This window comes from Manis javanica, chromosome 9 (genome assembly GCF_040802235.1).
Source record: "Manis javanica isolate MJ-LG chromosome 9, MJ_LKY, whole genome shotgun sequence".
NCBI lineage: Eukaryota > Metazoa > Chordata > Mammalia > Pholidota > Manidae > Manis > Manis javanica.
Window position 1 is genome coordinate 11,899,283 of NC_133164.1, and position 17,305 is coordinate 11,916,587.

Consider the following 17,305-nt stretch of genomic DNA (forward strand, 5'->3'; position numbering starts at 1 on the left):
TCTTCTGTGGTCTCCCCCTTGACCTGTCCCCATGTCTGCTGTGCACTCTGAGTGCACTCAGTCTCCTGGGACCCTGCTGGGTGGGGAGGATGGCAGTGATTGTTGGGGGATGGGGGTGGCTGGAAGGGGTAGTCAAGAATCTGTCCCGTGAGACAGCAAAAGGTGGGACCACCCACAGCTTTCCAGACGCCAGGCATGGGGTGCTTTGTCTCACTGGACTTCACTTAGGAAGCGCAAATTCAAGATACACTCATTAATAAATCAAGGCTGTCTCCACAGAGCAGTGAGGTCCCAGCATGGGCCCTCCCTAAGCCTGGAGCCCCGGGAGGCTGAGCTGGCCGCACATCGTGAGGCCGGCCCTGGCAGGGAGAGCAGGGGGCAGGCAGCTACAAGAATCTGAGGGAGAGAGTGTGGTCACTTGGAGCAGGGTGATACCAGGGAGGCGGAGGATGGGGAGAAGCTGGCACACTCTGAAGGAGGAATCAGACTTTCCTGTTGCATAAATGTGGAGAATGAGAAAAAGATCAGAGTCAAGCCTTCTTCCAAAGCTTTTGTCTTGAATATCTGGAGAAAGAAGGTTCCATTTTCAGAGAGGGGAAGCCTGAGGCAAGCGCTGACTTAGGGAGAAAAATCAGTAGTTTGGTTTTGGACTTTTTGAGGTTGAAATCCTTTTGGACATCAGAGTAGATAGTTACACATATGAGGCTGACATTCCAGGGAGAGGTGGGAGCTAAGGTATAAATTATGAGCCACTGGTAAAGAGAAGATGTTGAAAGCCATGGGACTGATTAAGATCACCTGGGAGTGAGTGTAGGTGAAATAGAGAAGTCTGAGCCTAGGGCCCTTTAGAGTTTAGAAGTACTAGAGAAAATGATCCAAGGAGGGTGGGATTCAATAAAGTTCAATTAATTGATTCTACAAATTAAATCATGCTCACAGTCACTGGAAGTTAGTTGACGTATGGCTTTTACTTGGCGTCCTTATACACGTGCAGGGGCTCTGCACATTCATGGCTGCCCTTTGTCATAGGAATAGCCCTGATATTTAGGGGGAGACTCCCAAGCATAGAAACTAGAACTCAAGTTCTCACCTGCTTTGCTGCTGGGACATGGGCAAGCGACTAGGTGCTGCCAATCAGACACACTTGCTCAGTACTTTGGGTAGCAAGCAACATCAGGACACAGGCTCTATGTAGATCTTCTAGGTTCCTCACCTCACCCTCTCCCACGAGGGAGCAGTGGTGGTTTCCCAGTGAGCTCCTGGTGCAGATGAGGTACTGGTGAGCCAGGGTGTGGGTGTGAGGGAATGAGGGGCAGCATCGGTGGTGGTCCCTCGTCAAGCCAGTTCTTGGTGTGGCTCCGGGCCGTTTCCATCATGCTTAACCATCAGCCTAGTTCTCCAGCCCTCCCAACACTCAGCTGTGAACACTCAGTATTCCTCTTATAAGCTCTTTTATTACAAGATTACTTTTGTTGGCTTGCAACTAAGAACACCAACTAAGATACTGCCCCTCAACCAGAATCCTCTAAGATATAAATGACTGATATAAGTACCTGACCCATCAGGCACTGTGTGAGTGTTTTGCCTTTTAATTAATAAATCTCACTTGGGATCTAAAGCTCCCTCCTAAGACTCTTAAGATCATGCTTACGTTAAATAAGCACTATATCTCTAAGGAGATATTTTGATTTATAGTGAAAACCAAATTACCATCACTGGAAAACTATTTCTGTCTTAGAGAAGATGTAGCTACAGTAGGATCTGTGCTCAAGACTACAATATTGAAGAGTTCTAATGGGAAGATCTGTTATTATTAAGTAATTTAATTATAAGAACTGCTTACTTTATCCAAACTACATTGTCTTAAGAGCTGATTGTGCCATCATTTGAAAATAACAAAGTGCCAATCTCAGTGCAATCATATTAAGTCCGTGACACAAGTCTGATAAGTCTGTGGGCAGCTACAAAAAAAAAAAGAAAGCAGTAATGAGCTTCTGAAGAATAAATCATTTTCAGCCCCTAGCCTTGTACAGAGAAGAGGCTCCCGTGGATGTGGAGTTGAAGAAGCAGGAGAGAGCTCGGCACACAAGTTGGTGTCCTGCCTCTGGCAATTACTGTAAGATTTGGTGAAGACACTTACCTTTTTGAAATGAGCAGAGCAGAGGCCATATTTAGCCTGATTACACAACGAAGCTTTGCACAGAGTAGTTGCTCAGTAGACATGTTTGTTTTCTTACCTTCCTTCCATTAGTGGTACCACCAGGATGACCTGCATATCACACACATTGCAGGATTAGAGCACTGTTGCTATAATGTATGTGTAAGCAGTCACATAAACTAGACGGTCTTTATTGTTGGCTAGGACAAGCTTCATTCTTTTTTCTGATTTGTTTTGCCATGTTTTGAGAATTGCGAGAATGCGGCAAGTACTTAACAGTTGCCAGAATGCTTGACAGGTCATGAGAAAATGGTCTTACCAATTGTTCTGGCCAGTGGAGTAGTGTACAGAAAATGGAAGTTCCATGGCCGGGATTCTAACCTCACCCTGGTCCGCCTGCCCACTGCGCACATGCAGTGCTCGCAGGCCCAGGATACACACGTGTGTGGCCAGTGAGTTTATTGACTCTCTATATAAAGAGGTCTGCCGAGTGCTCTGGGGCTCCGAGGCGGCGGAGAGGCCCAGAGGTGGAGACCGGCTTGCTGCGTGCAGACTTGCCCTGAGGTGGATGGGATTCTAACACTTGACTTGCCACCACAAGAATAAAGCTGGGCATAAACCCTTTTACCCCAAGAACATTCCTTGTCATTTTTTAGTCTCATGGAATCCACAGTGAACCTGTCTGGAGCTGAAACCCTCAGGTGAGACAAGTAGTTAAATGAAGTAATGGTGAGTGGACATCTGAAGGGTGTGTGCTTCATGTGTTTTTAATGTCATGAATGAATTAAAAGTGAATATCCAGATATAGTGAAGTAGAAAAATGTGTGTAGCCTGTCAGGCGGTATGGTGAACTGAGGGAGAGAACAATTACCACTTCAAATCCCAGAAATGTTGTATTTGATTGCTTCTTCAGTGTTGGGAAATCTGAAGTCTCCAAGGATATATTAAGAGTATCTTTTCTATTTTAACTTCTTCTGGACCCTGGAATAGAAACAAGGTCTTTGTAAAGACAGCTTACCTGTAAAATCAGCTTTTGGCTGTAATATTTCTCTGAAAGCCTCTGGGAGATGGTCAGTAAAGTAACATAGCCATTCCTTGCAGATCAAGGTCCCAACTTACAAAAAGATGTCTGGGTGTGAGGGTGGTTGCTGGAAAAGAAGGAATGAAGGGGGAAAAATGAAACATGATTGCAAAGTCCAGAGATGAAGTGGCTGCAGGCAAGGTCTGACCCAGTATCTTGATGATGTCAGTGAGATGTCCTCATCTTCCCACTCTCCCTCCCTGCCTGGTTCAGTCTGAGTGGGGGAACTCCTCGTGCCTGCTGGCTTCATGGGAGATAAAAGGTGCCAGTGTGGCTGCAGCTTTGTGGATGGTGGGGGACATGGAGGAGGAGAGGCAGGTAGGATGGGCAGGATGCAGACGTGGCGGAGGGTTTGAATTTCGTGTTAAGAGCAGAGGGAGGTCACTAATGAGTTTCAATCAAGGGAGTTACATGACATGATGCACAGTTTCAAAGAGCACCCCGTTTGTGACTACAGAATGGTTTGGAGAAGGGGCAGAGTAGAAGCAGGGAGGCAAAGAGTGGCTGCAGTGGTCCCTCAGGTCTTGACAAGGATTGGGCCTGGAAGATGAGAAAAAGGAAGGAATCAGGGTGAGATGCTTTATCCATGTCAATTCTGACAGTCCATGTTTAGAGTGTCTTTCCTGGTATTTATTTTTCCAGGGACCCCAGAAATACTACCCCGTGACCACTTTTTTAATGTTAATTTTGTTGGCTTCAGTTATCTGAGAGCCCTCTACCCAATATTACAAAACACAGGATAAAAAAATGAGTGATGGATACAAGAAACATTGCAGAATTAGACTTGTAAAGAATTCAGATCACCGAATTAGCAGAAAAACACTCTGTGTATGAGTAAAATTATTAAAAGGGATCAGGACACAAGAAAAAAATAAGGTGCAAAAAAAGAAAACATCTAAGCACATCTGAAAAATAAGCAAATGGAACACTTAGAAAAGGAAAATACAGTCATTATAAAAAATTTTAATAACAGGTTAAACATAGATTAAACACAACTAAAATGGAAAAAAATCCTGAAGAAATTATTCTGAATGCATCACAAATTGTATAAAGAGGTAAAAGATTTAAGTGACAGGTTAAGAAAATGAAGGATCAATATGTGTCTAGTGACAGTTCTGGAGAAGAGAACATATAAAATGAGGTAGAGGCTAAAATACAAGGAATATGGCTGACAGTTTCCTCGAGTTGATGAGATATGATTTCTTGATTTAGGCAGCACAAATCCTAGTAAGCACGGTAAAGTAAATCAACACTGGAGAATTTCAATACACTGCAGAAACCAAAGGGAAAGAAATCTTAATCAAAGAGAAGCCAGGATTATCTTTAAAAGGATGATGTATAGCAGACTTCTCAGTGGCAATAATGGAAGCCAGAAAAAAAGTGAAATAAATCGAAGTAAACCTTTACACCCAGCTGAGCTCTACATCTACCATGGCAAATAAAGACAATCAAGACCATCAAAAACTGAAAGAGTGTACTATTAACAGATTTTCCTCAATGGCATTTTAAATAACATACTTCTGGAAGAACTGTGAAGCAAGAATGGATAATGACACAATGAGATGCAACTTCATATCCACTAAAATGACTACAAGATAAATAATGGCAAGTGTTGGTGAGGATGTGGAGAAACTGGAACTCTCACACATGGCTAGTGGGGATGTAAAATGATGCAGCCATATTGGAAAGCAGTCTGGCTGTTCCTCAAAAGATTAAATATGAAGTTACTATATGACCCAGCAATTCCATTCCTGGGTTTATACACAATAAAATGAAAAATATGTCCGTTCAGAAACTTGTACATGAGCATTCACAACAACATTATTTGTAATAGCCAAACCACAGAAACAACCCAAATGCCCATTGACTGATGAATAGATAAGTAAAATATGGTATATCTATACAATGCAATATTATTTGAGAGTAAAAGGAATGAAATACTTTTACATGCTACAACGTAGATAAACCTTGAAAACATGTGAAATGAAGGAAGCCAGTCACAAAATACCACATATTACACTATTCCATTTATATGAAATGTCCAGAATAGGCAAATCTAGAGATGGCAAGTAGATTAGTGTTTGCTTCAGGCTAAGACGTTTAGGGGGAATGACTGCTAATGTTTATAAGATTTCTTTTTGGTCCTAAAATTGATCATAATGATGGTTGCCGAACTCTGAATATACTAAAAACCATTGAATGTACACTTTAAAAGATGAATAATATAATATGTGAATTGTATTTCAATAAAAATATAGGAAGGAAAAAAATGATTAGTGATAAAATTGGTAAATGCATGGGTAAGTAAATCTACTTTCTAAAAACTAACATTTAAAATAGAAGGATGGATAAAGTAGAAAACACTATTAACCTCAGGCTCTATTAATTAAAGTATTCATGCATGACGTTAATGAAGGAATAAGAAGAGAATAAGTAATGCATTCAATGCAAAAGAAAATAAAATCGATAAATTAATAGCTAAGGATCCAACTTAATAGTTAGAAAGGAACAGACCCAAAGAAAATAGAAGGGAGGAAATAATAGAGTAGAAAACAAATATACAAAAAGGCAGCCATCAAAGCCAAATCTTGTCTCTTAAACAGACTAATTGAATACAAAAATCCTTTGTCAATAATGATAGAACTTATAAGTAATTTTATAAATGAAAAGAGGACATAGCTGCAGATATAACAGAAGTAAAAATGAGAGATTATAAATAATTTTATGCCAATAGATTATGATGACTATCAGACATATATGCTAACCTTCATACATAGAAAAAGTAGTCTTGCCCTAGATCTAGAACCAAGACATGGATTCTGGCTCTCAGTACTATAATTCAACTCTGTAATGGAGGTCTCAGCCAGTGTGATTAGACAATAAAAGAAAGAAATATGTAAACATTGGAAAGATAAAGATGGGTCATCACTATTAGAAAAGTATATGTTCTTCTACCTAGAAAAACCAGAGAATCAAAACTGAGAGTTAAAGTGTCAGCATAAAATTTTTTACATCACCATCTTTTTATAATTTAATGGACAGCCCTGTTTTAGTGTCTTTGCTAAAGATGTGCTGTTATTATCTCATCCAATCCTCAAAACAAACTTGTCATCCATTTCACAAGTGAGGAAACGTGCTCAGAGAGGAGTTACTTTACCTAAATTCACAGAGTGAATGGAAGATTTGGGATTGGAATCCTGGGAACAGAGTCCCCAGTCCCTGGCATTTACCACTGGGCTTTAGTGCCTCCAAACAATCTTCTGCGCCAGAAACTGGAGGGAAGAGAAGAAGGTGTTCACAATTGTGGGACAAATCATAAATACCTGGAATAAACCAAATAAGATACATCTGAGACCTACTTGAAGAGAAGTGCTAAGCATTGCTGCAGGACATAAAAGAATATATCTACATGTGGGTAAAATCAAACCAGTCTGGGGGGATCTCATTACTGTAATGACATAATTTCTTTGTCATTCGTCTATAAATTCAGTGAAATCCCAAGCAGCACCTCAAAAGGTTATCAAAAGGGAATTTGTTAAGCTGGTTCTAAAGTTCATTTGAAAGAAAAATTTAGAAGCCATAAAAAAAGAAGATGTACAGGTTTGACTACATAAAAATAAAGATCTCTGTATGGCCCAAATTACCATAGTCAGAGTAAAAAAGAAAAATGACAGTGTGGGAAAAGCTGTCTGCTATACAAAAGACACAGAGTTATGTCCCTAATAAACTGAGCATCTGATGCTGATATGGAAAGACAAACAATCTGATAGATTAGATAAAGCTATGAACAGTCAATTCACAGAAAAGGAAATACAGTCAATAAAATATGAAACAATGCTCTAACTCTGTAATAGTCAAGTAAATGGAAATCAAAGATGGAGATTTCAATTTCTGTCTATCAGATTGGCAAACATTTAGAAAATTAATAGCATCCAGGACTAGCACGGGTGAGAAGAAATGGACATGCTCCTCATTGCTGATGGAAATTTAAATTGTTATAATCTTTCTGGAAAGTAATCTAGTGGTATCTTTTAAAATTTAATATGTCCTTTGGCCCAGAGATTCCAATTTTGGGGGAATCTAGTCTAAAATCAAACTACCAGTAAGTAAGGATATGTATGTAATTTGAGTGTGGTTCATAATGGAAAAAATAATTACCTGGGAAAAAATAAATGGTTGAATGAATTATAGATTATTTATACTATTGACAATTATGCAATTGTTAAGAAATACTGCATCATGTCTATCAGGAAATCCATAATGTTATTATTATAAGAAATTAAGTAATCCTCTGGGTAATGATTACAGCAGTTTTGGTGAAGCAAAATCTTATAACCTATACACCATAATCTTGTCTTTAAATATATTTACATATATATATATATATATATATGAAAGTTGTGAGAAGATACTTATAAAACTGTTGATATGGTTATCTCATGATGGTGGAATTAAAGCATGGAGAGGACTGTTGTTAATTATCTTTCCATATCTCCCTTGTTCTTGACTTGTTATAAGTATATATTATTTTTGTACATAAAGAATTGAGGGAAATAATTAGAAAGAACTTGCTACTTTCTCAAACTTTTCTGTACTTTAAAAATATATTGATACCCACAGGGAGAACAGTGTAGCACAGAGAAGGCACATAGTGGATCTGTGGCATCTTGCTGCACTGATGGACAGTGACTGCATTGGGGTACAGGTGGGAACTTGATAATATGGGTAAATGTAGTAACCACATTGTTTTTTCATGTGAAACCTTCATAAGAGTGTATATCAATAATACCTTAATAAAAAATTTAAAAAAATAGATATTGATACCATTTTTACTCTTTTCTGCCTCCTGATCCCGGGCTTTCTTTACCTTCGTGGAAGTCTCTAAGATGGGAGGCTCCAGGGTTGGTGAGGGACCAGCATCACACACCAGATCAGAATACATGCCACACTTGCTATGTATTGTGTGTAAAAGCATCCCGTTTTCCTCTAATTAATAGTTTTTGGACATTAAGTCTCAAATAAGCCCTGGAACTAATGTCAGTTCCTCCAAGAAGTGATAAACCAAATTCCAGATGAACCCCTAATATGCTCCTTTGTTCATCATGTCAGATTTACTAATCCCTTTTAGTCAAGGAAACATTTGTTTTCTCTGGCAAATATGGATGTTCTTAGCCCATCAGTAGACAGTTTTGTTAAAACATAAGAGGAGGAAATCCTTCATCTCTCAAGATGATCTTGCAGAGAGTCACTTGTGCAGGTGGGTGGCTAGTTGAAAAAGAAATCAGAGAAATTCCCAGCAAGAACTGCTCTGGAGCATGCTAGCTGGCATTTTCATAGCATTTTCTTCTCCTTCAGAATCCTTGGAATTAGTAATGGGAACTGCCAAAGTCAAGTTTAGTTCTTGCTAAGATTTTTTTTTCCCACTGAGTATGAGCAAGTGCAACTCCTAGGCTATGTGAATATAAGTCATCATTCCTGTCACGTTTGTGACATTGCTAAGTGTCTCTGAAGGCAAATGCAGTCTACCAGTCAACCCTTTAATCCATGAAGGGATTTAAAAAAAATTGTGGTAACATTATCATAACATACAATTTTACCATCTTAGCCATTTCTAAACGTAGAGTTCAGTAATGTTATGTATATTCATACTGGTGTGCAGCCAGTCTCCATGATGTTGACATCTTGCAATACTGAAACCTATCCATTAAACAACTTCCTGTTTCCCTCCTCCCAGACCTTGGCAGCCAGCATTCTACTTTCTTTGTCTCGTCTGAGTTCGACTACTCCAAGCACCTCATATAAGTAGACTTACACAGAATTTGTCCTTTTGTGACTGGCTTGTTTCTCTAAGCATGATGTCCTCAAGGTTCATCCATGTTGTAGAATGTGTCAGAACTGTCTTCCTTTTTAAGGCTCAATTGTATGTCTAGTAAGGAATTTTAATATTTGAAAAGCTTAGTTAGATACAAAATTTGAAAATCCATTGTTTTAATCCTGAAAGAGCTTATAATCTTTCTTTTTTCCCATCCTTCCAGCCTCCCTCCTCCCCTCCCTCTTTGTTTCTTGCTTTCTTCCTTTTAGTAAAGTTGCCTACTGTATGACTGACTGCTAAAAAATAGAAATGATGAAGATACTGTCATTGCCCTAGAAATTCTCAGAGCAGGATACAGCTGTTCTTCATGCAGAACAGGCCACTTAAGCATATGTTAAAGTAAGAAAGACACGTCACCTTAAATTGACCCTATTTCAGGGCCTCTTATTTCTAAGAATTCCTTAGGCCTGTCTCTTGCAAAACTCTTCCTCTTACTCATAGAAAGTCAGAGTGAGCTAAAAACACGGCATTTGATAATTTAGGACTGATAATTGGTTTATTGCCTTAGGCTCTAATTTCTGCAGCTCACAGAAAGCAGACCCTCTTCCGTGGGTTTTGGGCAGTATTTGTGGTTTGCATTTTCCGTTGTTGAGAGCATCAAGGAGAGAGGCTCCTGAGCCCTGGCCGCTCGATGCTCTGCTCTAATATTGGCAGACTTTTTTATATCCAGTAGACATAGACCATTCACAGCATTACCAGACCTGCTTCTTGAGGTCAGAATATTTTGTGAAAACTTAGGTCAAATCCTTCTTTATATTTGCCTAGAGCATCAGACCTCCTTTTACCTTTCCTGAAATTCTTTGCTAGGTTCTCTTCTGTCCTGTAGGGTTGAGCCCCTCAGGTCTTACTTCTGAGCTGATAAAGGGCAGATTTGACTCTAAAATGGATAACAGGGCAGAAAGGTGGGGACCAGCTTCTGTCACATTGTGTCTTTTGTTTTCTATCAATAGCCCCATTATGGTACACGGGCTCTTGGATTTCCTGAGGAATGGAGCTATTTTGTAAACAAAATGCTGTCATTTTAAGCCATTAGAATGCATTATATGAAATGTAATGGCCAAAGGAGAGCAATCAGGGAGTTGGGTGAGACAGAGAGTGAAATCTTTGGCTTTCTGGCTGCCTTGGGATTTGACTGCCAAAATGAACTCAGCCTTCACATTATCTATTGTATTAAAAAAAAAAATCCCTGAAGCAGAAGCATATGTGTGCTTGCCTTCTCCAAGTGGGGATGGATGCAGCAATTCCAGCTCCTGGTTGCTATTTCAATAGAATCTAGTGGTTTTGGGGTAAATATTCTTCTCTCAGATGTTATTTAAAATGCGCTTCCCCCATTTTTTGTGAGAAAACTGTAGCTCCTGAGCGTCTAAGGTGGCCACAAACCGTTGTAGCTGGTGAAGAACATTGTCTCTAATGTTTTGGCCTCGAGTACAGTGTAATTCTTGTTTTGTCAATAAGGTAAATGGTTCCACAGGATATCTGCTCTAATACTGAGTTTGGTGTGCTTGTCTCATTTCTACAGGAAGCAGATGCCAAGACAGGATTAAACATGCAAGGATTTCACTAAGGGACACTCCTGTGTGAGAGAAAATGGCCAGAATATAGGAAAAGGCTGGAGAGCAGAGGCTCAGCACGCACATCACATCATATCACACCCCAGAGAAGAAAAGGCATAAGGAAGCTTGTGTGGAAGCATCGGAAACTGCCAGGCAGTTCAAGGAAGCTTTGTCAAGACCGCTGCAGAGTCTCTGGGGCAAAGTCAGAGGTCAGAGGAGTCCCGTGTCTCCCAGGGTCCCCGCCAGTCATCCCCCGCTGGCTTGGCACATTCACTGGCGGGTAGCCTCATCTTCAAATTCGTAATTCAAGTAAGAATACTAGTTTTTCTTTATATACTTACTTTTGTCTCAGTCCTCTTTCTTACAAGTGCCTGCCACAATATTTGATAAATTGCAAACTTGGCATCTGAGGACAGAGAAGGTCAGGGTCTATGACTCCATGTTTTCGATGGCAGCCAGAGAGGATGTGAGAGCAGTGTGTGCGGGTGTGTGTGATTCCACTTCTGGGCCTGTCATTTCTCCTGCTGTTTTCTAGTCCTGCAGCAAGTGGAAGGAAAATGGCATGTGCAGACTTGGATAATGTTGGTAATTACACCCATCACACAAGGAAGCAGGGAGCAGCTTTTGTTCAGCAAATAAACACAATCCAACATTCAATGAATCATGTTTTTGCAAAATCACAGCACATGTGTATGCAGGGGGTGGGGCATGTTGTGTTTGAGGTTTTTGAGGCTTTTAAGTTGCTCTTAATCACTAGAAATAGGTCATCACGCCCTTGCTGTCTGAAAAACTTGGTGTCTTTTCAGCATAGTGAGCCTGCCTGATGTGAATGATATTTGTAGGGACGCTCAGAGCAGGGAGAACCAATCAGTAGGTTTTCCAATGGTTCTAGACTTAACTAGGGCAAAGTCACGGCAGCCTTCTTAGTCTATGCCCGAACCTTGAGACCCAGCTAGTCACAGCCTGAGAAGGGTGCTCCAGTATCTTCCTGCCTCAAACCTAATTTCGGCAGGGGAGAGAGAAGTCACCTTCCTTTAATGGAGGTGTCAGATATCGGGGGCTTTGATGTGCCTGGAAACCATTTGCTCTCCTGAATGTCCTAGGTGGTTTTTAATTTGGGATGTTTCTTTCCCTACGTTCCCTTTTGTGTTCTTCCTTCTCCTGCTTCTGTGATACAACTAGCCTTGCAGGACATAACTTTTCAGGGGCTGGGGCTGGTACTGAGCCTGCAGAGTGGGCCAGTGGGCTGAACACTGTGCAAAAGTCCATTTTTGGCCTGGACAAGGATACAGTCCTTCCTGAAGGGCATTTCTGTAGGCCTTTGGCCATTTGCTCTCATCCCAGCAAAGTGCCTGAGTGAGCAAGATGTCCCAGCAGCCTGACTTCTCAGAGATCTTTTGCTGGGATCCGGTCACAAAGTGACCATAATGTCATGGTCTCAAATATTTCTGGGTTGTCAAGAATTCATTCATGAGCCTGAGGTTCATGTCCAATGGGAATTCAGTCTCAGAGAGAATGCCTTCTTTTTGGCAAGGAAACTATCTTACTAAATAAATAAGTATAACATAACATTTGGCATATAACAAACTCTCCATAAATGTTGAATAAATTAAGGAATGAGGCCAACAGAAAAGCAGACAGTAAAGAGAAAAGAATGGACAGAAGTATTCTGTCTTTGAAGTTCAAGCCCTCTTGGTGTGGTTTTAGGGTGGTATGTGTTTGTGGGAAAATGCTGGGTGTATCATACACAGGCTGACCACAGCCATTCTGTTGATTTTATAATAAGGAGAATAAACAGGATGGTATGCGAGGACATTCACAGACACTAATCTATCTTTATATACATTTTTTCATTCAGTTTTCTTTTTAAGGAAGTCCTATGAGTATTATTGATCTTTTTTTTATTAAGGTGTCATTGATATGCAATCTTATAAAGGTTTCACATGAGCAACATTGTGGTTACTACATTCACCCATATTACCAAGTCCCTCTCCCCACACACCATTGCAGTCCTGTCCATCAGTGTAGTAAGATGGCATAGAGTCGCTGCTTGTCTTCTCTGTGCTACACTGCCTTCCCTGTGGCCCTCCTACATTGTGTGTGTTAATCGTAATGCCCCTCAATCCCCTTCTCTCTCCTCCCCACCGCCCTCCCCTACTCCTCCCGTTTGGTAACAGCTAGTCCCTTCTTGGAGTTTGTGAGTCTGCTGCTGTTTTGTTCCTTCAGTTTTTCTTTGTTGTCATACTCCACACATGAGGGAAATCATTTGGTACTTGTCTTTCTCCACCTGGCTTATTTCACTGAGCATTATACCCTCTAGCTCCATCCATGTTGTTGCAAATGGTAGGATTTGTTTTCTTCTAATGGCTGGATAATATTCCATTGTGTATATGTACCACATCTTTATCTATTCATCTATTGATAGACACTTAGGTTGCTTCCATATCTTGACTCTTGAATATTATTAATCTTGATTCATATATTAATAAACAAGTGTTCAGTACATGAAACAGAATACACTTGAGGGAGTTTCAACAGAAACTCATTTAAGGTTATCAGGTGCCTATAGAGTTAGCGCTAGGGGAATGGGTGCTAGGCTTGGCCTTCAAGAACAACTCCCAAAATAATTCAGAACAGACTATGAAGGAACCCACTACCTCTGAGGCTGTTTCTGGAGTTTTTGAGCTCAAGAACACACCACAAAAACTGTAATCTGAGGATCAAGAGGTTAGGGCAGGAAGTTGTCTTCTCTCTCTGCTTCTGTGCATCCACAGAGCTGGTGACTGCCCACTGGATGGCAGAGTACACCCACTGCCCTCACCAGCACTTCCTCTTAATACAAAAGCACCTGGGGAATGGGTGCTGGAAATCTGCGCCCAAAGCCTGGCTTCCCCCAACCTTGCTTGCTAGCAGAAAAGCAGCCTCTGCCTCACTCTGGCCTGCAGGTGTACAAGAGGACATCTAAATGGTGGAGCTGAGCACTCAGAACCCTGCCCCAGGAGCAGTTGCGGGACATAGTTTTGGTCCCGCCTCTGCATCACGGGAAGGCACATCAGGAGGGCAGAGCGGCAGCCAAGGGAGCCAAACCACCAACTGCTCGGGAGGAAATAAATCTCACAGGGGCTAAGTGAAATTTTTTGCCTAAAGTGAAAAGAACATAATGGTCAAATGCCCAGAAACTGGAATCTGATAGACCAGGGCTCAAATCTTTACTTACCAGTTGTTTGGTCTTGGACAAAGCAATGAACTTCTATAAAAGTTTCTCAGTCCTAGTTATAAAGTGAGAAGAATACTACTCCCCTCATGGGGTTGGAGTGAGAATTAAGTATCATGTCTGTAGAGTGCTCAGCACAATACGTGGAGCCCTGTAAGGGTCCAGTAAATTACTGACATGATTAATAAGGTTATGCAGTAAGCAGGAGGCCCAGGACACTCATCCTGGTGTGTGGTCTTTGCTGTATCTCCTAGGGCAATGGGGTTAGATAGATCATAAATGTTTTGAGAATCAAAATAAGTATTTATATGATGAATGCTTTAAAAATATTGTTTAATGATATTATACTTCAGATACAACTTATTGTTACAATTGATTGTAACTGAGGCATAGATGGATTCCACTAGCCTTACACCAAAATTGGCCTTAGTATAAGCACAATTTTTATTTTTTTTGTTTTAGCAGGTTGAATTGTATCTTCCTAAAGGGTGTGTTCAGGTCCTAACCCCCAATATCTGTGAAAGTGGCCTTATTTAGAAGAGTCTTTACAGAAGTAACCAGTTACGATGAGATTATAGCAGAATAGGATAGGCCCTAAATCCAGTGACTGGAGTCTCTGTAAGAGAAAGAGGAGAGAGATCTGGATACACAGGCACATGCAGAGGGGAGTCAACCAGTGCAGATGGGAGCAAAACCTGAGTGACACAGATACAAGCCGAGGAATGCCAAAGACTGCTGGCAACCACCGGAAGTAGGAAGGGGCAAGGGAGGATCAGTTTCCCACTGGCGTCTCTGAAGGGAATAGGAGGCTCTTGATTTCCCACTTCTAGCCACCAGGACTGTGAAACAATAAATTTCTATTGTTTTTTTTTAATACCCAGCTTATGGCTATTTGTTATGGCAACCCTCAGAAACTAACACATGCATATGCCTCATTATGTAATAAATGAATTCCTGATGAAGTATATAGGATTAAATTTCTCTATTCATGATTCTTTCAGGGCTATTTTACTTTAATTCCAGGTTAATATTTATTTGGTCGTCGCTCAAAAAACTTGAGATTCTCCTTGCCTAATTTTCCCTGAAGTAGGAATCGCAGCTCCATTTTACAAATAAGAAGTTCAAAGAGGCCAAGAGACGATCCAGATGGCGCAGCTGGTGGGCGGCAGAGGGGGGGCCTCTACCCCCAGGCTTTGGATTCCATCACCCGGATTCTTCAACTGTAGAATTGTGTTGATTTATGTCCCTGTATCCTCCCTTCTCATCTGTAAGGTGCTTTGTTGGTCTAGAAAAACTTTTCTGAAACTACCCTTCTCTCCTGGGGCCATACTGACTGTGACATTCACAGAGACTTCATAAAGACCAGGTGAAGAGCTGTAAGCAGTTGACAGCCAAAGAACATGTCAAAGGCAGTGATGAAAGGCCAAAAAACCTGGAACCCAGGGCCAAGAAAGAGAAGTTTAATTTGCAGAGGATTCCAGGCATATCCTTCTTTCTCTTCTTTACTATTTTCATACCATCTTCCTTCCCCACACATGTGACCCTTGTGAAGGTCATTGCATGATTTTCCTTTTTTTCTCCTACCTTTTCCTTCTTCATCTCTTTTCACTCTTTCCTTTTCACTGTTTCCTTCCTTATTCACTCAAAATATGACCTTAAATTATAAAGGCAAGTTTAGAAAGTTTGGAAAGTGTGGGTATGAAATTACCTATGGATGGTGGCTCTATAATATACTGGCATAGAATGGCTTATCAAAGGAAAGCAATAAAGAACATCAGTGAAAAAATTAGAAAAAAACAATTTCTATCTTTATCCCATTACTCACAATGTATATACATTAAGAAACACTCAAAGAGTAATCTTGCAAACTATGTCAAAATGTGCAAGCAGATGTGTTAATTTATATATAATAATAATAATGTGACAGCTTATAACTCAGTGACATTTGTCACAGAGAAAATGTTTCTTTGATATGACATCTTTCCTAGAAGAATCTAAAGCTCTGTATGAGGATACTGTAATCCATCCCTTCTCAAAGTAACAGCAAACTAATGTTGGGCTTTCATATTTACAAGGTAGGCAAGCCTACAATCTTGTGTCTTGAAAGTTGATTAATTATAATCAATATTGACTTATAGGAGGAAACCAAGAAAGAAAACTAAGTGGTGTCTGTATAGTATATTCCTCATGTTGATATAATACCCTCAGACTGTTGTCATGACTTTAGGACTTTAGGAAGGAGGAAAAATGTGCTTTACAGACAAATCAGAGGGTTAATCTAGTACAAAGGCTATTTATGTTAATACCAATCAATAGGAACAGAGCAATCAGGCTGTTGAGTTCCAGTGCTGTCAACATTTGCTAACATATAATTATAAAACTGTAGACTCTATCCTCTCTGAAAAAGAATGTGAACATTCTTAGAAAGCTCCAGAGTGTTGAATACTAGAGAATTATAATTAGATTGTTTTTTCCCCCAGGAATGAAAACACCATTCTCAGAAAGCACCATGGTTGATCTAGTGCCGTGATTCCCTGCCTATTGATCATTACCAATGTATTCTATCATTAGTTATTCCCCTTAAATACTCTGTCTGTTCCAATTAAATTCCTTGCAAAGGTTGAACAGACAGTAGGTAATTGAAAATACCCTACTTGAAATCTCCCCTTGGAGAGAGGTCTGGCTCATTTGCCATACGCTCAGCTCCTGGCTGCACGAGTGTGCTCTCATTCAAGTCCTTGAAACCACCTTGCAGCTGCTCTCTCTCCTTCCACAGAGTGGTGCATTACTGTTTGTTAAAGCAGAGAACTGAATTGCCTGTGCCATTGTTCGGAAGTTCTGCCTTAAGGTGAGGCATATACCTTCATTGCATAGATAACTTAAAATCACTGCTTTTGCCAATATTGTTATGATTGAGGACCTGTATTTTTCTTTTAACTTGTTTAAGGTGAGAAGACGTGCGTTTGGAAGATAATTTTCTTTTTGTTTGAGTATCTTAATTAGTGCCTACTTAGCAATTTATGATGCATAGTGAAAATCATGACAAAACACACATCAATACCAATATCCTCATTTTGAAGGTACCTGGGATTATTGTTGGCAGAAGTTATGGGGTCTAAATTGTTGTAAGACTCCCTTGAATTCTTTATGTAAACTCCAAGAAGCCAAAAATTTTCTGCTCAACATAAAGGAATTTAAGGGTAAGGAAATAATTCCAATTCTGGCTTGGAAAAGCCCACATGACAGTAGTCCATGCTTACTAATGAGATGGCAGCCGAGTGTCCCAGGGGCACTACAGCAAGGGTCGGAACTCACTCTCCTGTTCTTGTTTTCCATAGCCTCCAGCACAAGGGAGCATATTGTTAAATCTCTCATTGGTGGCAAAGTGAGAGTACGTCAGTGGAAAGGAATGCTGTAATGGGTTGGG

The 17,305-nt window shown here is 40.4% G+C and overlaps 1 long non-coding RNA gene across 1 annotated transcript in view; it reads left to right on the forward strand.

Annotated features, from left to right (window-relative positions):
• The window catches only part of LOC140843493 (uncharacterized), a 161,866-nt gene extending 150,761 nt beyond the window's left edge, over window positions 1-11,105 (forward strand). Inside the window, exon 3 of the long non-coding RNA XR_012121319.1 lies at window positions 10,631-11,105. This is a non-coding gene — a long non-coding RNA (uncharacterized lncRNA). The remainder of the gene's footprint in view (window positions 1-10,630) is intronic.
• The last annotated feature ends 6,200 nt before the right edge of the window (window positions 11,106-17,305 follow it).